At 34.0% G+C, this 25405-nt stretch overlaps 1 protein-coding gene across 2 annotated transcripts in view; it reads left to right on the top strand.

Moving 5' to 3' along the window:
- The window catches only part of SYT1 (synaptotagmin 1), a 561665-nt gene that overhangs the window by 97571 nt on the left and 438689 nt on the right, over positions 1–25405 (top strand). For both annotated transcript variants that reach the window (XM_030819920.1, XM_030819921.1), the window contains exon 2: positions 15203–15335. The gene's annotated coding sequence lies outside the window, so the exon portion shown is untranslated. The remainder of the gene's footprint in view (positions 1–15202; positions 15336–25405) is intronic.

Genomic DNA, 25405 nt, shown 5'->3' with positions numbered 1-25405 from the left:
AGGTTGGCCTGTGTGTATTCTCATTCCTAATCTCAATAGGATATTCTAAATCCGAGATTTCATTTAAATTATGTTTTAATAATGTGTCTCATAGGTACAAAGAATTTGATTAATCAGAATTGGAAAGAAAAAATTGTGTAGCTTAGCTTGTCCATCTTTGTTTCCCTTTGTTTCACCATGCCACAGCCAAAATGACGTTTCAGAAATTCAGGTCTGATCAAGTAGAACTGCCCACCCACATTAACAATTTTTAATGACTTCCTTGTTCATTTTATTGTGGTAAGAACAGCTAACACAATATCTCTAGAATTAATTCATCTTCATAAACTGAAACTTCATACCAATTGGACAACTCCCCAGTTCCCCTTGCCCCTAGTTTCAGGCAACCACCTTTCCATTTTTTGATTCTGAGCTTGACTATTTTACCTGTCCCATAAATTAGAACCATGAAGTATTTGACCTTCTGTGACTGTCTTATTTCACTTAGTGTAATATCCTGAAGTATTATTCATATTGTTGTATATTATAGGAATTCCTTCTCCTTGAAGGCTGAATAATATTCAATCTCATATATATATATATCACATATATATATTACATTTTCTTATCCATTTCTTATCCATTTATCTGTATTCCTAAAACAAACCTAGGGAAAAACATCATGACATTGGTCTTTGCAATGATTTCATGAGTATGAAAATAAAATTACAGGCAACAAAAGCAAAAATAGCAAATGTGACTACATTTAGCTAAAAACTTTCTGCACAGTAAAGGAAACAATGGTGTGAAAATGCTACCTACAGAATGGGAAAAAATGTTTGCAAACCATAGATAATGATGGCTAAATTTTTAATGTAGGAACTCCTACAAATCAATAGCAAAAAAACACACTGACAACCCAATTTAAAAATGGCCTAAATACCTGAACAGACATTTCTTTAAAGAAGACACACAGTTAGCCAGCAAATATATGAAAAGATGCTCAACATCACGAATCATTAGGAAAATGCAAATCAACACCACGAGATATCACCTCACACCTGTTAGGATGGCCACTAACAAAATAAAAACAAAACAAAACAAAAAACAGATGCTGGCAAGGTTGTGGAGTAATTGAAACCCTTATATGCTCTTGATGAAAATGGAAAAAGGGTGCAGCTGCGAAAAAAGCAAGAGGAGGCTCCTCAGAAAATTGAAAGTAGTACTATCATACGATTCAGTAATATCACTTCTGGGATTTGGTCAAAAGAATTAAATCAGGATACCAAAGAGACATTAGCACTCCCATATTCATAGCAGCAGTATTCACAATAGCAACATGTGGAAATAACCTAAATGTCCATTGACAGATGAATACATTTTTTAAATGTAGTATGTACATACCAAGGGCTACTGTTCCACTCTCACTTTGCTTTCTGTGCTTCAGCTGTCCCTGGCACATGCTCACTCTTTTCCGAGGAACCTTTGTGCATTCTGAATCATCCTCCTCGAACACTCTCCCATCCAGGCCCCACCCAACTAATTTTTAATCATAATTTAGATCTCAACACAAAGGCTGGCACAAAGGTAAGTCCCATAAATATATGTAGGATGAATGAAAAAAAGATGAATGAATAATTAATTGAATGTGTATTTTCTCAGAGGCTCTGGAATAAAGGATAATTTGAAAAGTTTTCATTAGTAGTTTTCCCTTTGAGTTAGTTTTATATTAGAATTATGTCAAAACCCAACTTCAAGCTTCCCTTTCTTATATTTTGTAATCATGTATCTGAATTTTTAAGATCCTTAGCAGGGTAACAGAGAAAAGAAGTCCTTTATGTGCTACTATTTTCTTTTAACATTTAGGGTTAATGCATTAAGCAGGGGAGGATAATACATACTCTCTTTAGAATTTTGGAAGATTTGAGATAAGGCCCAAAACTTAGCTCACTGAAAATGGAATTACTGCACATATCAAAACTACACTGAATGGTCACAACTGAAATAGTGAATATGCTGCATATGGCATAAACTATTTTATTATTTGTGCTCTAAAGGTGTTATAAAACTATAGTCATACAAAGATAATAAAGTTAAAAAATCTTAAAGAATTCCTGTAAGTGTTATGACCTTAATCCCCTGCAACTGTCTCAGTCTCCTCTCACAGCAGTCTTGGTTGTTTAGAGTGAGTAACTGAGACAAAAATAATTCTTTTGAAAAAAAAACATTTCAGCCCCAAATGCTGATAACTTTTCTTCTCCTCTTAGAAGAGCAAAAAGAAAGAAAGGTACAACCTCTGCACTTTACTTTTATATATAACAAGGTTGTTGTGGTCAAATAAATGTGAAGAGTTTAGAATTCTATAAAATTGTAAAATACTGATGTAAATAATAATATTTTATAATTAACTATTATTATTGCAAATATATTCTGATATGCCACTAAGGAAAGTGATATATTTTATGCACACTAAATAAAAATAGGCCCAATCTGACAATGAGAAATTATTCCTAACCTTATTTCTAAGCTTTGTAAAATTTGTAAATTTAAATCTTTCAAAATTTTGTATTCACTTTAATCTTCCTCTATTTGTTAGTTCCTCACCATATTGGAAATCAGTATTTGTTGTCTGGTGTATTTCTTAAATAATATGAATTAAATATTGTGGGATGTTTTAGGCCTTTAAGAGATGTCATTTTTCCTTTTTGGCTTATGAAAATGCTAGTTGTCATTTTATATGTACAGATTAAGCAACTACTATGAGCATAGAACAGTAATACTAAGCAAGTGATGCACAACCTCTGCTCTCCTGGAGCATATAGTCTATAATCCTCTGTTTCCAGCTTCCTACTGAATATTTTGTGCTTGGTTTTCCTATTGGCATTTCAAATATATGATATTTAAGTCCAAATCAAATACATGTGTTCCCCTTAAATCTACATCTAGTACTAATACTTACAATCTTTACGATTATAACCTAGTAAATCAAATATCACTTTAACTAGTCTTTGAAGGAAGCCACTTTTTGAGAGTTTTCACAGGTGAGAAACAGGAGGCTTAATGGGGCTTAGCCACTTGCCAACAATCACATAGTTAATAAGTCCCAGAGCTGATGCTTGAGCCAAGATCGGTCTCCAGGCCCCATCACCATCATGTGATACTCTCTCATCAAAGATTTCGTGTTGCCTGGAACCTAGTAAATCATCAAAAATATTCTTGAATAGGCCTTGTGCAGTGGCTCACACCTGTAATCCCAGCACTTTGGGAGGCTGAGGTGGGTGGATCACGAGGTCAGGAGTTCAAGACCAGCCTGACCAAGATGATGAAACCCCGTCTCTACTAAAAATACAAAAATTAGCCAGGCACAGTGGCAGGCACCTATAATCTCAGCTACTCGGGACGCTGAGGTAGGAGAATCACTTGAACCCAGGCGGCAGAGATTGCAGTGAGCTGAGACCACACCACTGCATTCTAGCTTGGGCGATAGAATGAGACTCTGTCTCAAAAAAAAAAAAAAAAATGATTGAATAAACGAATATAATCGACTTTTATTAATTCATAGGCCACATTTTTTACTATATCTATTTTCTGTTTTGTTGACAGAGTAGTCAGAAGGGACCAACATTTGCTGAACATTAAACATTTACATTTATTTATAACCATTTATATATTTGTATATTAATTTTTGTATTTATTTTTTATTTTATTTATTTATTTGTTATTATTTGAATCATGTATTTGTCATATATCATCCCATTTTATCCTCTTAATTCTAGATTGGTACCCTTATCATCATTTTAAAGAAGTGAAAACCCAAGAAATTGAACAATTTTCTCTAGGCCAGTTTTGTGTTAAAGTCACAATTCAATTCCAAGTCTGTCTAATTCTAATGACTTAAATCTAGTACACCATCTTGCCAATCCATTTTGCCTGGCAAACTATAGAGAGTAGTTTCCTTTTTCACATTTTTAGTACTTCAAAAGATGTATGTCAAACATTTCTGCCATATTACTTATATCAGATAAGTCAGAATAAAAACATTGATGAGGTGTCATCTATTTACTTACAGTGCCTCAGCCTGAACCCAGAGCATGATTTAAAAATTCAGGCATGTGTGTTACTTTCCCACTACATCCTTTTGATATGATGTTGGAGAAAGCACTTATTCCTTCTGTATCCTCCAGATACTTATAAAGCATCCAAAAAGTTAATATTCATAAAAGCATTTTCTCGCCAAAAATAGACAAATTTAAGAGAAAACATTGTTGATTTCTGAGTTACATGTAAAGTCAATACATGCTTCTAAACTCTCTTTAACTTTTCCAGTATGTTACAGTTTTTAACAATCTGTTGTTTAAAAACTAAATACCAGAGATATATAAAATATTAGATAATATTTGAGCATAAACTGTTGAAGGCAACAACATAATTTTATTTCCTTATGTCAGAGTAGAGCATCGCATCTCAGCCTACCCCAATGATGACATATTTTCTGAATTGTTTTTACCCACACATCTTATACTCAATTTAACAAATATTTATTAAGTGCATGGTTGGCAAGGTGACACTATGGAGGAGATGAAAAAGACTAAGATATCATTTGTGTCCCTGAGGAATCAATAATCTCACGGCAAAAGCTGACATGTATACAATCAACTGTAGTATTTGAAAGGATAAAGTAAGTCCTTTAATAGCAATATAAACTGCTCTGCTAGTATTGAGAGAGCAAGGCTAGAGGGCAGAGCAATGTGGAGCTCGGAATGAAGTGGCAGGATATTAAAGGCAAGACATCAGTTATGAAGCTAAAGCACATATAGGCAATAACATGATACCGGCCTGAATTAGTCAGTGGACTGATAGAATAGAAGGAAAAGTAATACCAGGGGCATTTCACTAGAAGAATCAATAGTATGTGACAATCAGATGTGAGAGTGGAAATTAGGAGGAGTCAAAGATGAATTCAAGTTTTCTTATCAGATACTGGGCTAGGAAACACAAAATTAGAAAGCTGTGGGAGAAGCATATGACATTTCATTTGAGGTTTGTGGGTTTAATATACCAGCAAGCCATCTATGAGCAGATAGCCATCAGTGGGAAATTTGAGTCTACAGTACAGTAAAGAGACCAGCAGCAAAGATATACAGCATAGCAGTAATTGGAGTACATAGAAGATTATAGAAATAGGAAAGTGCTGAGGATAAAAACTTGGGGGAAATTAAACACAGATATGATAAAGGAAGAGTAAGCAGAAAAACACACTGGAGTAGAACGCAAAACTAGGAAAACCAAAATGTGTGTGCATTGACACGGAACCAAAATTTTGAAACAAAGAGTGAAAAGAAGCTCAACAATATTAACAATGTAGAGAAGTTTGGAATTGAGAATGAGGTATGGGATTTGACAACCAGGACTTTTGTGATGACTTTAGTAGGATGGAATGGGGAACCTAGATTACTAAAGATTACATATCTATATATGGAAGTAAATGCATAAAAATTTACTATGAAAATTTAATGGTAAATAGGAGAAAGATGAGTATATGGTTAAATAGGATGCAATGTGGAATTAATATTTTGACTCAGTATGGAGAAAATTTTACATACTTGTGAACCATTAGGGAACAGAAATAGAGAAAAATGTAGCAAGAATTCTTAACCCAAAACCACGGATTAGGAGTCTATTAGGTTGTTTTTTATCTCCTGCAAGCATAGGCAATATATTGAATGTACATGTAGTTTTATTGGAAGAGTCATCACATTCTCATAAAGATTCACACACCCCCCTAGCCCCTACCACCCTCAAAAGGAAACTTTGGAATCTCTGAAATATGTAAACAGAATATTTTATGAGCAATGCCCAAGGGAACAAGATGAAATGCATTTGAGAGGATGTATATTCTACACTATTTCATTGAAAGTTCATCTGTGAATTTCAAGTGTTCCCTGTAAATTTAAAACACATTTAAAAGGAGTAACTCATATCTCTTAATTTGCTCTGAATCTTGAGAAGAAAACAGACCTAAAAGGATCTTCACTGTATTCATTAGTTCAACAAATGACTGTTGAACACTTCCCAATCTGGGGCATGCATAGTGCAGAGTGTACTTCAACAATTAAGCAGGATACCTAATTAACCCAGACTTTAGAGGGACCATGCCAAAGAAGGGTCCAGTAATATTTTAGCAGACATAATGTCTAAGCTCAGGCATGAAAAATCCATTCACTCAACAAATATTTATATGGTGCTCATATAGGCTAGATACTGTCCAAGATGCTGGTATCATGTGTGAGTAAGACAAAGTGCCTGCCCTCATGCATTGTTTGAAAGAGAAAAAATAAACAAATGGACAAGTAAACAAATTCTATAATCATGTAGTGGTAAGTGTTATAAAGAAAATATATATGCAGTGATCCTTCTGTATCCACAGGTTCAACATCCTTGGATTCAACCAATCATAGATCAAAAATATATTTTTTAGAATTTGAACATGTAGAGAATTTTCCATGTTCTATTTCCTGAACAATAGACTATAACAACTATTTACATGGCATTTACATTGTATTAGGTATTATAAGTAATCTAGAGATAAAGCATACTGGAAGATGTACATAGGTTATATTCAAATACTACAGCATTTTATATCAGGGACTTGAATAGCCAAAGATTTTAGTACTTACAGGAGGTCCTGGGACCAATCCCCGATAGATACTGAGGAATGACTGAATAAGATAAAGGTACAATGGCAATGGAAGACTTCCCTACAAAGGTAACATTTGGAAAAAGACTGCAATAAATAAAAGAATAAGCCAGGTTAACATCCAGAGGAGGTGGAGGAAAGAGCAAATGCAAAGCCCTGGGTAAAAACACGTCTTGGTTGGGCTTCAGGAATGACCAGTGTGGCAAGAGCAGTTTGAGGAGGACAGAGAATGGTAGATAAGACCAGCAGAGCCATTATGGGCCATGGCAGGGGATCAGGATAGGAATAAGTCAACTTGGGATTGGAAGGAGTAGCTTGGATTGGAAGGAGTAGCATGACTTATTCCAGAAGTTTGATTTGACTGTAATATAATGAGGGGAGTGTGGTGAGATGAAGTAGGAGAAGTCAGCAGGACCCAGGAAATAAAGGGCATTATAAACATAAGTTATCACCAGAGCAAAGGTGAGCCGCTGAAGATTTTAAAGGGGGAGGTGACGTGCTTTATCAGTCTTGCATTTTGAGTATTGCATTTTCACTGGATACGTTATAGAAAATGCCTTGGCAGATGATCAAGATTGTCTTAAAGGATAAAATTTACAAGTAATGGCCCAGGATTCGACATCTATTGCTCTTTCTACTTGTACTTTCTTTCCTAATCATTGGAATGATTATGTACTGAAGTATATTAGAAAAATTAATCTGAAACTGGTGTTTCAGATGAAGGGGAAGTAGATTATTCTGGAGTTTGTTACAGTATCTAAGTATAAAGTGATAAAGATCTCAGTCAGTCCACTCAATGTATTAATGATGGAAATTGAGAGGAAAAGGTGAGTTGCTGCTAGAGTCATAGAAGAAAGAATTGATAGACTTGTGCCTGATTACAGAAATAAAGAAAAAAAGCAAAGATGACCTCATGTGGTATTAATGACTAAAGACATTGTCATTTGTATTTGTGGGCCTGGCCCATTGCGAACCTCCAATAAACCCTACTTAAAGTGAATAAATGAGCACAGGACCAAATGAGAAAGAAAGAAAACAAGGTTATGGGAACTGGTTTTAGTTTTAGATGTCTTGTGTTTGAATAGAACGGGTAAAGACAGTTGCCTAAATTTTAAAATGTTATCAGTATATTAGTTTCATTTTACATCCTGGACTAACTCAGTGGTATTATAAACATGAGTCAGTTTAGCTAGGTGCACCTATCTTTCAGCAATACACAGAAAAAAATAAGACAGAGACATGTTTAAGAGCAAGGGCTTGAAGCATGATAGCCAGGGTTCAAATCTCAGCTAATTTCCTGTTAGTGTGACCTTGAGAAAAGTACATAATCGTTATATTCCTATTATCTTCTTCAGAGGACAGCAAAGATGTGATAAATAATCCACTACCACTAGCCTTTAGCAAATACACTGTAAATCAGGTTTGCAGATCAAAGACATCACTGAGTAACTTAATTACCCAAGAGTCTCAACCAAGAAATAAACCTAGTATGGCTTATTATGAGCTACACATTTTAATTGGATTAATTACCCAATCTTCATAACAGCAATGTTGGAGATTTACTGTTATACCCATTATTTTTGTTTGTTTTCTAGATGATGAAATCAAGAATTATAGCTAGGTGGGTGGCTCACCTGAGGCCAAGAGCTCAAGACCAGCCTGGCCAACATGGTGAAACTCCATCTCTACTTAAAAAAAAAAAAAAATACAAAAAGTTAGCAGGGTGTGATGATGCATGTCTGTGATCCCAGCTACTCGGGAGGCTGAGGCAGGAGAATTGCTTGAACCCAGGAGGTGGAGGTTGCAGTGAGCTGAGATTGCACCACTGCACTCCAGCCTGGACAACAGAATGAGACTATGTCACTGTTCAATAGATCATGTGCTTTAAAAATTTTCTCTCATGATAACTACTTTTAGCAAATCTCTAGACTAGATTCCTTTCTTAATAAAATTTATCTTATAAAGATGTCCAAACTTCTTTTAAATAATTTAAAAATAAAATTTGAAGAATAAATTTACAAAAGATAAAAGAAATACACTCATCTGTCCTCACTAACAAAGGACTAGAGAAAGTGAAGGCAATTCAGTTGAACAAAAACAGGTTGTTAAAATTCACAGCTTAGTCTGTGTTAAGATTTTAGAAATAATAAAAAAAAAATGAGAGTAGATGCATTGTTCCATGGATTAAATCAGACAAGAGAGCTAAGCTTTTCAAATTCACTTTTCTGAACAATTCACAAAGAAAAACTATATAAAGTTTCTTGTGTCTTTCATTTCACATTGAATAATGTGGTAAACAATTTTTCCTAACATTTTTGATAAAAAAAATCAAACAAATTTTACTTTTAATAATGAAGCTAAAACTTGTTTTTCTAATTATTTTGTGCTATTTTAACTTTGTGATTCTAGAGGCGAATAAAGTCTTATGATGGCTTGACTTGGACTATATATTATAGCAGAGGAAATGTATACTGAAAAGGGCACTTTTCACTGACAAGACTGAGAATCAATAGATATGAATGATACTTCAACTAGGCTACTAATAAGCTGTGAGACTTTGGGCAAGTAAATTCAATTTCTGAACACTGTTTTCAAGGAAGGGAATCATTGACCCCTTTTAAGAGTCTGGTGAAAATGCATAAACATATATAATTTTACAAAATATTTCAGGAGATTTGCAGACTTCTAGGAATTAAAGTTCGTATTAATAGGTAATTAAATGAAGAAATGCATAATCCTAATGTCTGTTTTACATTCTGTTTCTAATACAATTTGTAATCATTTAATTGTAAATTATTTCTTAAACTAAGAACAAACAATTGAATGGCATAGGTGAAAATCTCGCTCTTCTATTTTCTCCCCCAGTTGCTGCCTTTCACCTTTTAAACCAAGATTCTTCTTATGTAAATATCATGTAAGATATCTTGCCACAAAGAATATTTCAGTGTAATTATTCCTTAAATATTCATGTCTCAGGTAATTAGCTGATATATCATCTGTGATGTGCTTATACATAAGGTCAAAAACCTAAGGTAATGCATCATAAACTAATCATTTATATTTTCTTTGCCAAGGTTCACTGAATCTTTTAACCTACATGGACTACGATAAAGTTAATTTTCCATATTAGAGTAATATTCAAATTAGACTTTTAAAAATTATACTATGGGAAAAAATGAACACACAAGTTAAAATTAAGGGTGCCATAAGCAAATAACTTGGCAGTTTTTCTTAGCAAAAAAAGAATATATATATATGGCACATTTCTCTAAATTATTTAAGTTGGTGTATTAAACCAATTTATATCTAATCCAGTGAAATTTATGGCACATATGTTCATTAGGAGAAAATAATTGATAAATTAAGAAACACTTCACTCTGTGAAAAATCTATTAATATTCCTAACTCATTCGATTTTTTTTCTTTCACCTTTGAGTTTTTACTAACTTATTTCTATGCCATAACAATATAATATTGATAAGTATAAAATACATATGTTTGGCTTAAGTTATATCCCCACCAGTCTTCCTATCAAATAAAGGGTGCCAGACAATCCACTATCTGCATTTATCTCTAAACTGAAAATAACTAAAGGATTCAGAATTTTATGTAAACATCAAGACAATGTGCTTAAAATAATTGAAACTTACTCTACAATAATCGAACTTAAAGTCTCAGAGAAATATGTTAGTTAGAACAAATGTATTTTGCTTTCCCATTAGCCTCTTTACCTTCTATTTTTCATCAATTTGTTTTGCCCAATTGGGTTTTATTTACACCTTTTTAATAAGCTACAACGACTAACAACTGTTTCTTTTAAATTTATTTTTTAATTCACAGGAAAATTATATGTATTTGCATGCACAACATGATGTTTTGAAGTCTATGTACATTGTGAAATGGCTAACACTAGCTAATTAACATATGCATTACCTCACATAATTACTATTTTTGTGGTAAGAATACTTTACATCCACTCTTAGTATTTTTATGACTACCTCATATTATTAACTATAGTCACCATGTTGCACAGTAGATCTCCTGAACTTATTCCTTCTAACTGAAATTTTGTTTCCTTTGGCCAACATCTCCCCAGCCCAACCTCTAACCACCCCAGGCCCTGATAACTGCCATTCTATGGAGGCTTCTCAAGAAATTAGAAATAAAACTACCATATGATCCAGCAAGCCCATTACTGGGTATATATCCAAAGGAAATGAAAACAGTATGTCGAAGGGGTATCGCCATTCCTCTACATATTGCAGTATTAATCACAATAGCCAATGTATGGAATCAACCTAAAGAATGTTTTTAATGACAAATAACCAGGAACAAATTTTATTAATCTAATGTGCTCCAACTTACTACACAGGTTGACCTTGCATAAAAGTAACTTTACAAGAACATTAGCACTAAATAATTCCTAACATCTTGGAGACAATTTTCAAAATAATACATTTGTTTACTCATTCAAGATGTATTTACTGAGCTACTACTGTTCTATGCCAAGTGATGTTCTAGGTCCTAGACATGTAGCAAAAACCAAACTGAAGAAAAAGTTAACTCTTGTAGATTTTCAAAGCAACTACAGTAGCAAGAGGAAGAGACAAACAGCAAAAAATATATATATATTATGTGTATATACACATAATAATATGTGTATATATGCAGAAAAAATATATATGTGTATATATATAATACATATATGCAGTCATATCTTAATGACAGGAATATGTTGTGAGAAATGCATCATTAGGCATTTTGTCATTGCATAAACATCATAGAGTGTATTACACAAACCTAGATGATATAGGCTAACTATACATATAGGCTAGATGGTATAGCCTATCGCTCCTAAGCTCCAAACCAGTACAACATGTTACTGCAATGAAAACCATAGACAAATGTAACACAATGGTAAGTATTTGTGTATTGAAACATAGTACAGTAAAAATGTGGTATTATAAGCTTATGAGACTGTCATCTTAAATGCAATTCATCATTAACTGAAATTTTTTTATTTGGTGCATAGCTATATTAGATAAGTGCTATGAAGAAAAATATAGCATTACTTATAAATTAAGAAAGCAGATCAATCTACTAAACATCAAGTCTTCCGAAAATTATTATTTTTATGTATGTATGTATGTATGTATGTATTTATTTGTTTATTTATTTTGCGATGGAGTCTTGCTCTGTCGCCCAGGCTGGAGTGCAGTGGCACGTTCTCGGCTCCCTGCAAGCTCTGCCTCCCAGGTTCATGCCATTCTCCTGCCTCAGCCTCCCAAGTAGCTGGGACTGCAGGCGCCCACCACCATGCCCGGCTAATTTTTTGCATTTTTAATAGAGACGGGTTTTCACCGTGTTAGCCAGGATGGTCTGGATCTCCTGACCTCGTGATCCACCAGCCTCGGCCTCCCAAAGTGCTCGGATTACAGACATGAGCCACCGCGCCCAGCCCTGAAAATTATTTTTTAAACCAATATAATAGTTATTCCTGAGAATAGGTACAAGAATTTTTTTTAATCATGATAAATCTCATCTCCTACCCCTCTTCATTCCTGCCTCCACCTCAATCCATTCTTCAAAGAGCAACTAAAGAAATTAGATCCTCCAGAGGCTTCTCATGATCCCCCTCACATAGACCCTTCAGCACAAACTGACCCATGCCCGCCTCCAGCTTCATCATCCTCCGTGTTTCTCTAAACTCACTATATTCAAAAAGTTACCATGCCATAGTAACTTTTTATTTTTTTAAGTCTGTCAAACGTATAATTCTCCTTCCTGCCTTAGGTCTTCACACACATATTGTTCCCACGTTGAGCCCACCCCGACCTCCCTGATCCCACCCCACCCCCAAACCAGACTAACTCCTGCTCACTTTTTAATACCGAAGTGTGATTTCTGCATGGAAGCCAATTCTCCCTGAGGTTCCCCTGTTCTCACTCTTCAAGGGTCTTTACCTATCCTTTGGGAACTTACTACTATTTAAATTATGTAAACACTTATGTTACACTCTGTATATTTATCAAATACCCCTCCTCGGATTGCAAGTTCTGCGGGATGAGGTGAGAGGAGGGTGGAGGCAGTTGTTTTTCTCCTTGGCCAGTGTACTTTCACTGCTTTGCACCCTGCCTGGCATAGACTAGGCACTTAGAAAATTGTTCCTGAGACAATTAAAGAGTAAATTTCATCAAAAATGTCTTCAGTTTACAACATGTAGTTTTATGCAACACTTGGCAAAGTGGGTTCTGGTGGGAGCTGGTAATATCCTTTAAACCATGGGACTGAGCAAATGATTCTAGTTGAATCTGTGTTATTTAATCTGTGTTTTTAAATCTATGAGGCTCTTGCCCCAGACTCTGCTAGAAGTCTGCTGTGCTTGCTTGTAAGCTCATAGCCCCAATGACAGATGGTTTTTAGGCTATTTGGCTTCTAGAATGGGTATGTATTACTAACTCATGTATTTTCTCTAACATGTAGAATCTGATTCTGGTGGCCATTCTCTGTGAGGAATAAGATACTTTCTGGGACTTGTAGCCATGGGAGAAAGGTTTAAAACACTTTCAGAGAGTTGAGGGGAAGCCACTTTATGCTTGGAATCATTGTTGAAAAAAATTCAATTATGAAAAATCACAAATGGGTAAAACCATTAAATAATCCCAGATAGCAATAGCTCGGGGCATTATTGTTCAATCACCTCTTGCTCAATATTCTAAAGGACACACACATACACAGCAAACACACAGTGTTGGTGATGTTTTCTGTGTTTTTTAGGGTGAGAAATTAGAATTATTTTTGAGGATGGGAAGAATCTTTCCTCACTGACTAGCATATCCCAAATTTACACCATGACACTTACCAATTTATAAAAATATTTTATTTTATTTCCATATATGTCGCCCCAACTTTTTTAGAGGCATGAACCTATCTTTTCTCTTTTTTATCCCCAAGACCTGGCCAAAAAGAAAAAAAAAATTTAAATAGACAATTAATATTCATTAAATAAATCACAGATCGTAAAGAAGTATTAAAAGCCGCCTGAGCTGGAGTCAACTATTTCTTGTCTGTATCAGCCAGGCAAAATGTTGCTCAGAAGCCACTCAGGGAATAAAACTCTCTTGTGAAGAATCTGTTCCTTTAAACTAAGGACTTAAGTTTTCCCAAACCCTGTAAATTCCCATGTTTTTCTATATGGATTTATGCCAGAATGATTCCAATCCACTGGTTGGCAAAGAGAACAGTTTAATAACTGCAGAGGAAATATAAAATTCTATTCAGAGTATAATGAAAGCTGTAGGGGATTATGTATTCATTTATCTTGTAGTAGGAAAACTCAAATTTTCAAATAACAGAGTGTTGCCATGTCAGCTTCCTCTGGAGAGTTGAAAACTAAACTGTAAAGACAGTAGAATGATGTGATTTGTATTGAAGTCACTGGAATCGACAAAACCTAAATTCTTTTTTATAACTTATTTATTTCAATTGACAAATGACAAATTTTATAAACTAGTGGTATACAATATGATTTTAATATATGTTCTACTATGCAAAGCCTCAATTCTTAATTAGTCTGCAGGATTCAGCTGACAACATGAATTCTGTCTACCTGTGAAAGAATTTGTGAAAGAATTATGCTACTTTATAACTCAGTTTTTTAGAGATTCCATATTCTAAAATTATTACTTTCAACCATCAAACATAAGATAGTAGAAATATGGGGCAACATTTTTTGCAGTTTTATATCAAAAAGTAGATGAATGCAATAGGGAGTGCATTCAAGAGAACAGAAAAAATTTTTAAAAGAAAGAATGGGAAAAAAAGAAGATAAAAAATGTAAAAGAAAAGTGAGAGGAAGGGAACCCGAAAGGGCAAAGAAAGCGAAGAAGGAATGGAATATTAAACTATTTGATAGAGCTTCCCTACCACTCAGATGCTTTAGTATGTGCAGTATTTCAAATTTCTTTCTAGGTAAATCGCAATGTCTTTCCTTTTTATTAGCACTGCTGCAGCTGCTGTTGCTCACAAAGAGATTCACAAATCAAAATAGACTCAGTTAGCTTTTCAATAATTCTGAAAAGGTAGGAGAACATTGCCAGAAAAGGATAACACTCCAGTATCCTAACATGGAGTCTTGTTAGCAAAACAAAGTGTGAATTGCTTAGATAATTCCCTGCTGTTGGTAATTCCACTGGGTGTCTTCTGTGGCAGCACAGGCTATTTCTCCTCTATAGACCGATGCCATTGAACAGGAGATGTCAGAATAATATGAAAAAGTTGCTCTTTTGAAATGTTTATTCTTCTAGATTTTTTTTAAATGTCAGCATGATTCATACCTATTGGTTCTTAGCCTGGAGCACCCAGCACAACCAGGAATTGAGGAAGCTAGAGCAGGATGTGAATAATGAATGGGCTGCATAAGCAGAAGTCTATACCCAGTCAATAAGCAGAAGTCTATACCCAGTCAATGTGCAGAGTTGCAGGCTAGCATTTTCACAGATTCTTTCTATTATTCTCTCTCTCAAGGGAAAACAGGAAAACTAGCGAGAGCTAGCAAGAACTAGTAAGAGCTTGAACAAACGCCTGGACTCAGATTGGAAGACTGCTCATTTGTCTACTGCCTCATTCCTGGAAATTGCAGTGGAACTGTCTGATTAAGGTATTTGGAAAAAACAAATTTTTGACATATTTTGTTGATGATCAATCTCCTTTATCCATCCATATCTTTTTATATGTGGCGGTGGGGCCAGCGGGGGTAAGGGTAATATTTGCATTGAAGATTGAAGAACTGTATCTCTTTAAAAATTTTTGTGATATTAAGGGGAAATTAGTGTTTGTCACATCTTCTGAAATTATTACTATTATTAATGTTTTCGAAATGCTGGTTTTGTTGGTGGGGCACTGGCTCCTTGTATAACATGTTTGCTTTCTCCCACTGTCATTTTGTACTCTATCAAATCCAAAGTTGTCATGGTTCATTATCTGTAGATGATCTTGAGCAGTCTTGCATTCTAAAAGAATATGCCATGGCATCTGCCTCTGTGCTTTTGTGGCCTGCTGCACAGATGATATTTTAGCACCAGTATTGGGTGAAGGGCTAGAGGGGAGAGCAGAATTTGTCTCAGACTGATGTTTCTTTATACCATGCTGTGTCTCATTCTTTCATATATGGCTAATTCAACAGTGAAGTACATATATCACACTGTGACTATTACATATGTTGGAGTACATAATCGGGGTTGTAAAGTATCTGTTTGAATGTCTTAACTAATGAATTCCATCAAATTCAATTATCATTCTTAGACTCTTCATTAACCAATCAAATTACTCCTTTGGTTTAAGTCATTTCTAACACACTTTTATTAGGCATACACACAATTCTATGAAGTAAACGTGAGGTGATTAGATTATCTCATGATCTTTATTTGGAGTCCCATGCTACTGAAGTTTGGATTTCTAAAGAATAGCCTTTCACATTACTTCCACTGTATACAGGAGAAATAATGTTACAGTGTGAAGCTATGTCTTTAAGACTCTATTTTACTACTTATATCTTAGACTTTCTTCTCCCTGAGAAAGTTTGCTACAGTGGGTCACCAATACAAAAATACGTAGAAATATACCAACTATATATTCCTATAAAATTAACCTACTTATTAAGTAGATGTATCTATAGGCTTATGCTGTACTGGATCATAATGTTTTTCACCATTTAGGAATAAATTATTTCAGTACTAGAACTTTCTCCTATCTCTTGCAGTAAGATACCACAGTGTAGGATCACAGTTGTTATTGCTGAAACTTTTTTTTCAAATTGTCATTATTTTCTTACATGGATTTCTTTTTAAACAGAGTGGTTCTGGAAATGCATATACCAAGTATTGATAGTACTTTAGTTTTCTAGGAAATAATTGCCACAGTACTAATTTACATTGGATGTTTTAATCATTTTACAATGAAGGGCAGGTGCCTAATGTCCTTGCAGTATGATTCTTACCATACAGATCTTAAAATATTTCCATTTTGTTCTCTTCTACATTAATGTCTTTTAGGAGCATTTTCATCTTCTGTCCTACAACTATTTTGAGAAACATCTCAAAATGTGGTATAAAGCCAACCTACAAAAATATATGTTCTGAGTTCCATGCCAGACTTAAGTCAGAATCTTTGGGAGTAGGCTCTAGGACCAGCATTTAAAATATACATATTAGGTGATTATAATATACTCCAAAGTGTAATAACCACTGCTCTACAAAATGAGAGCAAGGAAACAACTGACAGAAAAGCATTGTAAAACTATAACTGATACGATCATATATATGATCATACATATCATATATATGATATAACTGACATAAAATCATATAACTGATATGAAAAACAAAAACACCAAAATCAAGTTAAATTTGAATTTTAATTTTTTTCTACATGTTTTCATTACTTGGCTGCACAAAGCATTCTAGGTTGTTTATTTTGCCTTTAATATGAGTTTTAAATATCTTAAATTAAAATTTTAATATTTAGTGTTAATTAAGGATATGGATGTCTGTTATTTAAAAGCTTTTTCCAAGTTGCCAAATAATGAATGATATTTATAATGGTAAAAGGTATTAAATTTATAATTTGTATAATTCATTAGTATTTTCATATTTGAATCTTCAGTTTTACAAAGGTTTGTAAATAACAAGTCTATCTTTAATATTTTATATATCTAAAAAACACCACTTTTTAAAGAATTTCAACCTATCTTTTTGTTATGGTTTCCATTTAAATGAATTACATGAGTGTCTTACTTTCAGAAGATGCTTTATTAATACAACTAAATTGAATTCTTTGGGCTGAGATTTTTCCGTTTTTTCATAAATGAATATTTCAATTTTATCTAATCTTAATAAGAATATTTTCTCAGTGCAACAAGTAAGACATGTTTGCCAATTTAACATACCAAACTCTAAATTAAGTATATACTCAAATGAGAGTTAGGGGACAAAGAACTGTCTTCTGAACCATGAAAAGACAGAATGTCGTGATTACCTCAGGCACTGAAAGACAGCAAAAATCTACATTAGTTCTAGTAGAAAGACTACAGAGAATGTTTGACCCATAAAATTAATTTTTGCTTCCTACATAGCCGACTCCATGGAGACAAGGTCCAAAAAGGGAAAATGGTCAAAATCTTAGGTTTGTAGGTTAATTTACTTTGTAAACTAAATATGTCCTGAAAAGACTGGAATAATTTAAATTTTTTCTGTGTTCATAAGAATCATTTTATGTATCAAAAATTCTTTTGTTTTCAGCTAGTTTTGAAGATGGTATTTAGATTATGAACAGACACTACTTAGGTTGTATTTCAAAAGTTTCATTTAGAAGTTAAATATTTGGGACTCAAAACTTATTTTCAAATACAAAGAATGAGGCCGGGCGCGGTGGCTCACGCCTGTAATCCCAGCACTTTGGGAGGCCGAGGCGGGCAGATCACGAGGTCAGGAGATCGAGACCATCCTGGCTAACACGGTGAAACCCCATCTCTACTAAAAATACAAAAAAAATTAGCCGGGCGAGGTGGCGGGCACCTGTCGTCCCAGCTACTCGGGAGGCTGAGGCAGGAGAATGGCGTGAACCCTGGGGGTCGGAGCCTACAGTGAGCCGAAATCGCGCCACTGCACTCCAGCCTGGGCGACAGCAAGACTCCATCTCAAAAAAAAAAACAACAACAAAACAAATATAAAGAATGCTATAAATGATGTTTCATGCCCAGATTCAATTTTATGAACTCCACAACATTATAGTAAAATTACATAAGTTATAAAACTAGAAATTGAAGAGAAGAATCATTGAAAACAATACTATATGATCCTCAAAATTAAGCCAATTAGACCAAAAATATTACATTATATATTTACTTTGAATATCAATGCTAAAGGAAAGTAAATTTCCTTATAAATAAATGAGAAATAAAAATAGAGGGTAGGATATTTTTCTAAAACACAGAGAAAGTGGGGTTATAGCATGAACAGTATTTCCCTGAGCAGGGGAGAGGGAGATGAAGGGGAGAGATGCTGGGTAGACTTAGAGAATGAAAGGCAAAAGGATCTCAAGTATGAGTGGCCAACAGCATTGAACTAGCTATTAAAAAGAAAATTTGCTCATAAGTGGTATGTTTATAATCCAGAAGAACAGGTATATTCAATGTTTTTTTGTTTGTTTGTTTTTGTGTTTGTTTTTGTTTTTCGAGATGGAGTTTTGCTCGTGTTGCCCAGGCTGGAGTGCAATGGCATGATCCTGGCTCACTGCAACCTCCACCTCCCAGGTTCAAATGATTCTCCTGCCTCAGCCTCCTGAGTAGCTGGGATTACAGGCGTGAGCCACTATGCCCAGCTAATTTTGTACTTTTAGTAGAGATGGGGTTTCTCCATGTTGGCCAGGCTGGTCAAAAACTCCTGACCTCAGGTGATCCACCACCTTGGCTTCCCAAAGTTCTGAGATTACAGGTGAAAGCCACAACGACCGGCATTAATTCTTTTAAAATGAATAGATAACGATGCTGTTACATATCCGTTTAGAAAGCAGCTGTGTTGAGGAAATGGTAAGGAGAGATAGTGAGCGAGCATGCATGCTAACTCAGTGAGTGCCAACTAATGGAGTGAAGGGAGAGCTAATGAATCTTTGGCCTTCTACCAACGGCTTTTTCTCTGAGTGGATTAACTCCTTACTCAACGTTTTATTGAGCTCCACTTTCTAAGGAATTCTACCCTTTCTCTCTTTCTAAAAATTCAGCATCAAGTGAACCAAATTTACCAATTTGCTGCCTTTGTGTGCACAGTTGTTCATTTAATTTACAAAATATTTATTAAATACCTACTATGTAGTCAGCACTATGCAAATTTTGTTACTTTTAGCCCAGACATTGGGACCCGAAGAATATTTTGTTGTATTTGAATTTTAGTATTTTGTATTTTACCATTTCTCATTTATTTTCTGTTTCTTAAATTTGGATAGTTGAAGGGAACAGGTGGCATCCGTGCCTAGGGATGGAGGGCTAGGAGTGTGGATAACCCAGAGAAGAAGGTGCAAAAAAAGGAGGTATCTGTCTTGTTCCTCTATTCTTCTGATTTTAATGAGGTCTTAGCAGCCATAAGTAGAGCCCCCATCACTTCCATTTAACCTTAAAAACAATTTTTAGAGTTGTAAAAAATAGAACTATTTGCTCATGATAAAAATTCTCCATTCAAAGTGAAGAAAAACTAGCACATTCAAATTGAAAACCTGCAATATATAGCTCTTTTTGAGCTGATATATCTCATTACTAGGCTAATCTATGGTATAAGAAGCAAGAAGTTAGAAAGGCTTCCTGGAAAAATGGCCCATAATTCTTCATCAACTGTAATTTTCAGTGAAATAAAAGTCTAAATCTCTATTACTAGTTAATTTGAAGTACAGAAGGTCATCATGTAAGTTTCTAAAATCCCTTTTAACTCTAGAAATTCTACTGGAGAGACAGGTGAATAAGACTGGGAAAAAATAATGGTTCATCTTTTATTGAAGAAAGGTGTTTAGAGGAATTTTTCAGTATCAAGCACCCCTCCTTTCCATTCCATTTTCAAGAAACAAGAGCAAAGGATGGGTTTTGGCAACATTCAAAGAAGTGTCTTAGGGCAGGAATGGTCAATGCCTGTGTTGAGTTACCTGAATCTCTATTTGGCAGCTTCTGAAAGCTACTATAAAAACCTGGGCTTAAGAAGAGGATGATGGTATGGTCTTGCAGCCTTGTGTGAATTTTCCAAACGGTTTTGTTACCCCAAACCGTAGAAGTGATACCTCAAAATTTATAACTGATGCTATATCATCAGTTATACTCACATATAAACTTCCTTGATAATATTTCCTACACTTAAGTTTCCAATCAATCTATTTTTGTCTCTTGCACTTCCCTGATCCAACAAATCTTATCCATCATGCAGCCTGAGTTTATACCTTTGTTTATTCAATGGTTTTATTAAGCATCTACAATGTCGGTTATTTTTCAAACCCTCTTGTCCAGGCCCCTTTCCTCATGGAGACTACCTTCTGGTAGAGAAGTAGACTATTAACAAGGAATAAATATATAAATAATAAGACCCACCAAGATTTTGTTTATTCACTAACTTTAATCATATTTTTGTCTAAATTTTCTTCCTCCAAGTTTTTTTTTCAGTCAGTAATCCTACTCTTCATTTTAGTCTCCTTGATTCTTACTGTTTTCAACATTGCCCTCAAATTAATATAATCCACTTATTTTAACGCTTTTAAGATTTTCCATCATCTTAAGTGAAGGAACAAATAAATTCATAAATTTACATATTAGATAAGATGAATTGCCTGATAAATTTAATCCATATAGCCAGACGTAAGTAATACCAGAGTGGCTCCAATGTGGCCATTATGGAATCAAATACCTCACAGCCCAGGCCTCAAAGGCATCTTTTCTTATCGTGAGATTTTTCTTAATTACATTTTCCAGGGATTAAGTGTCCCATATCTACACATTGGAATCTGTTTTCTGTATTAAGTTGTCAATGATCATAAGCTATCTGGTGAGAACTTATTCCAATTATCCCAACAACCTCCTCCAGGATCTCTAGCTTAACCATTCTACATTTACTATGCGTACTTGGCACAAAGATGGTATAAAGATTAGCCCTAAATTGTTTATAAATTTTTCACACTGTTCCAGGATATTAGAACAGGATAGTCATTTACATGTGTACACATATAAATGTCTGAATATACATCTTGAAAATGCAGTAAGTTACATCTGATGATGTTTCAAGAAGAACTAATGATAATCTTAAGGGAACATAAAAATTTCTCGTTTGAAGTTATTGCTAAGAAGAATAGCAATGTAAGAGTTTAGATAACTGCAAAAGTAAAGAATCAAGGCAGTGTAAAGTTTCTATATCTTAGGGAATTTAACTAGCTGTTAAAAGGGCACCTCTTTGACATCATTAAAATTTCAAAAATTTGATACATAAAGATGTGCCAGTAAAAAGATTGGTCCTTAGCAATAATCCATTAATGATACTGTCCTTTTCATTCAGTGAATCCAAGAATAATAATTTTCAGACCTAAATATTTACAACCACAGTTTCATCATACAGAGAATATATATTGTATCAAGTATGCCTTTATCTAGGGCAAATCTTAATAGCGTCTAGAGACAGACCAACCACCAAGACAAATTACCAAGACAATTATTAAGAAATTTGTATAAATCCCTTTATTACATCTTAGATTTTAAAACTTCTCAAGACAATTACAGCCCTTACATATCTGTGATGGTTTTTAATTCCCTGGACAATTTATCAAGAAATTAAAAATTCAGAGCACCCTAGCAACACAGTGGTATATTTACCATTGCAGTATGTCTATTTTGTTTATTTTTTATGGCACAAATACCACAATGTATTTTATTTATTAACCTATTGGCTGAAGTATAATATACCTACAGAAAAGTGAATAAAACCTGCATTTTATAGAGCATTATGGGATTTTTTCTCTTGCTTTTTGGTCATTGATCTTGTAAATTGTTATTTTTTAGTTGTTATGATGAGGATTTCATATCCAGCATATATAAAGAAATCCTACAACTCAACAAAAAAACCTAATGTGTCTATTTACAAATAAAAATTACAAATTAGTTTAGATAATTACAAATTAGAAAACAATGAAGGATAGAATTTAATTGAATGGAAAATATATTAAATGTTTATACTCATGGAAGAAACACACATAAAGATGAATTATCATTTGCTATCAAATATACAGAAAATTAGATGGAGTTTTTGGTTCACAATAGCTGACAAGTTGACAATATGCTAATGTTAAAAATAAACATTATTCTAAGGTATTTAAATAGAAACATAACAAAAATAATCCTGGGTATGATCACTTCGTTAGAGACTTGGGCTCAAATTTAGGTCCCACAATAGAGAAAGAATTAACAGGAAGATGGAAAGAGCAACAAAACCGCAGTTATTTATAGTTTGTGACATAATCTTGTAAGAAAATAAGTTCAAGATGCTAAAATGAGAAAAAAGAAAGATGCATCAAGCGTGGATTTAAAGTGAATATATACTATTACAAGACGCATTGCATACCTAGAACCAAAAAGAAACTTACTGAAATTGTAGGAAAGAACAACGAATGACATAATGCAATATTCTGAGAAGAGAATGTTGACATTTCTTCTTGATTTTTGAAAGACAGCTATTTATCTTTTGTGAAAAATCGTAATACAGTTCTGTTTAACAATGAAGAACTACTCCACTGTATTACCTCCCAATTCTCACATATTTATAGATAAGTATTAAAACTATACTTAGTATAATAAACCTAAATTTCTGAAATATGAACACTATCACAATTTTCTATGTGATAAGTTATTATACTATTTTGTTATTTAACTGTAAGCAAGGGAGAATCTAAGAAAGAAGAATATATTCTTTCTAAAATGACTCCCCTTCAAGATGGCAGCTGAATACGTAGAATAATCAGACTAATCATTTGGGGTTAGTGGTTGTTTTTATGTTTACAGAAGGAGAAATGACCACTATCTGATGGCATCCAAGAAAGTGCCTCTCTGGAGACAGAATTGTCACCCTGATCACCATTGCTCATGAACCCCCTTCATGTTAATGGGCACATTCCAAGTAGAAGACACGATAACAAATTCTTTATGTTCTTTTAGGACTGTTAATTCTAAAAATATTGGGACTTCTTATATACTGCTGCTTAACTTCTGAGTATAAATGTAAGGAAATTCTGTTTCATAATTTAGTGTCTTGAATAGGAATTTATAAATTGGTTTATGATCAGTATGCTTCAAGTTTATTTTGGGTACCAAATGTTCCCTTTATTTAATCTATTTAAATCAACAAAAGAAGTAATTTCAAACAGTATTCATCCAATAAACTGTAGTTGGGAAAATGTACATTAATCTATTTTTATTTACCAACAACTTTGTCCTTTTCTTTAGAAAAGCACTTTGAAGGAGGGAAAAATAAAAACAGAAGGAAAGAGAAATTATATACCACTATAAAAATTGTATGCAGTTTTGCCTGCTTTTTATGTAACCTAGTATTCAAAACTTATCTGGTTTTATCAGATTCCATTATGTTATGAACACACAGGCCCGTGTTTCCCCACCAGTTTCTTCTAACTAGGAAGTACATTCAAACTGAAAATCTAAGTTTGTGTTTTTCTACTGAAAGAAATGTCGCTGGTGAATAGTGAAGATGATTTATGTGCATAAAGCTGACCTTATAAAAATAATCTCTGTGTTCATCATAATTTTATTGCTATGTAACATTTGTTCCATTTTCTTCTTGTATATCTCTGATAAACCATTAGTTTCTAGATCACTGATGCCTTAGAACATATGACAGTTTAAAAACATCTATTGTGTTTTCCCCAAATTCTTGTATTAGTCAGTAGTTTTTTTTGATGAAACAGTGACAACAATTTCTTTCATGGTTACAATTTTTGCAGTGTTTTAGCTAACATGTTTTTCTAACTGAAAATTATCTTTGCCTTTATTTTACAGTTCAGAAGTTAAAAATAAATGTATTTATTAATTAACAATTATATCTCCAAAACAAAGTAAAGATTATTTGGTTTCTAATGCTAGCAATTCTTGTTTATATTTAATGAAATTCACATTTCTCCTGACAGGGGAAAAATATTTTTCCACATTAAGAAAGGCTTTTCATTCATGCCCTGAAACTACATATTTTTGTTCGGGAATATAAATCATCTATTTATTTGATATGTATGTTGAAATTTAGTTTGTGAAACAATATATATCTATTTGTATGTCTCTCTATAATAGAATTCTGAACTGTGATGAGTTGTTCTCCGTATACATGAAGGATTAGGTACATATCTTTCTTCTTTCCAAAAATGCCATCAGCATTGTCAGTCTCAGAAAACAGGTGGAAAATTGCCTCAGTGTTTCTGATATCTCTTATTAAAGATAGCCACAATGCAGAACTGAAAAATACTAAAGTTTTATGAAGCATGACCATGAAATAATAAAACTTTCTTTTAATAAAGGGCTCATATCCTATAAAGGGCTTATATCTGAATGCATATTGTCCTTCACTATGGTCACCTTAAATATCAGATGCTTCCATCGTTCAAAACATTCCGCTATTTGTTTGCAACTTTAAGAGCCAGTTTATGCACCAGGAAGCAGTCTTTGACAAACACCACTGTGAAGGCATTATATCATTATGATCAGTACAAATGAGGAGGCAGCCTTTCTAAGCATGAGGAACATTTCTTTTAATGAGTCTGTGTCTTCTCCAAAAGAAATATGCATTCATCAAGTACATTTTAATTCAAAATGGTGTGTGTTTTCTTCTTTCACAAAGGAGAAGTACTCTGAGGCTGATGGGCTCATGAGGTCACATGTTGGCTAAAAGACCTCATAGCCTATGCCCAGAACATTAGTTAGACCTTTTCAAGATGTGGCGAAAAAAAAGACACATAAAGTTTCGGGCTGAATCAGTGAGACCATTTTTTTACTCAGCTCTTGTTATATTTTATAGTTACATCCTTATCCCAGACAGGATATAAGGTCCTTTCAAGAACCCATGAGGCTACACATGACCTTCCCCTGCTACCTCTCTTTATTGGAATATAAAACCTTACTTGAGCCTATGGTACTCTGCATACATAGTTACCATTTGC

This window comes from Nomascus leucogenys, chromosome 10 (assembly GCF_006542625.1).
Source record: "Nomascus leucogenys isolate Asia chromosome 10, Asia_NLE_v1, whole genome shotgun sequence".
NCBI lineage: Eukaryota > Metazoa > Chordata > Mammalia > Primates > Hylobatidae > Nomascus > Nomascus leucogenys.
The sequence above is the reverse complement of the archived record's forward strand: the minus strand, read 5'-3'. Positions and strand labels throughout refer to the sequence as shown.